The sequence below is a fragment of the Nanorana parkeri genome, unplaced genomic scaffold, assembly GCF_000935625.1.
Source record: "Nanorana parkeri isolate BGI_ZX_2015 unplaced genomic scaffold, ASM93562v1 scaffold10, whole genome shotgun sequence".
Classification (NCBI taxonomy): Eukaryota; Metazoa; Chordata; class Amphibia; order Anura; family Dicroglossidae; genus Nanorana; species Nanorana parkeri.
In genome coordinates this window covers 3,395,436-3,395,902 of record NW_017306278.1, presented here as the reverse complement: position 1 = coordinate 3,395,902, position 467 = coordinate 3,395,436, and the positions used below count along the sequence as shown (strand labels likewise).

Below are 467 nucleotides of genomic sequence, written 5' to 3'. Positions count from 1 at the left end.
AAGTGCACCTTTTGCATTCCCCCACATTGGACAACATCCCACAATTACTTTAATTGGTATTTACAGCCTATTAATCTACTAAGAGCGCAGCCATACAAGGCACCATCACCAACTGATTTGTGACTACTGGGGAAAGTAACTAATGCTTTCAAACACGAGAAGATGACTCTATGTCACAGGGATAATCCATCCACCCCTCCCCCAGTGATCAGTCTGCTGCAGGCAGGATGAAGCATTTCCTCAGTCTTCCCTCTCCCAGTGATCAGATTGCAACATTGTAACCCTTGTAACCAAAGAGGTTGCAGGATTCACATGGATGTATTAACATAAGGAAATAGATTTGATGTTGAGTTCACTTTAACCCCAATGCAGCACGAAACGTGCACATTATGTGCCTGGCTTCCTTGGAGAGGGGGGGGGGGGGGGCTTTTTCCACAAGAATTTTGGGGGGGGTTGCGGGGAAGGGT

General features: G+C 46.7%; 1 protein-coding gene across 1 annotated transcript in view; it reads right to left on the bottom strand.

Moving 5' to 3' along the window:
• SBF2 (SET binding factor 2) overlaps positions 1 to 467 on the bottom strand; it is a 301,018-nt gene that overhangs the window by 20,670 nt on the left and 279,881 nt on the right. The gene's annotated exons all lie outside the window — the stretch shown is intronic.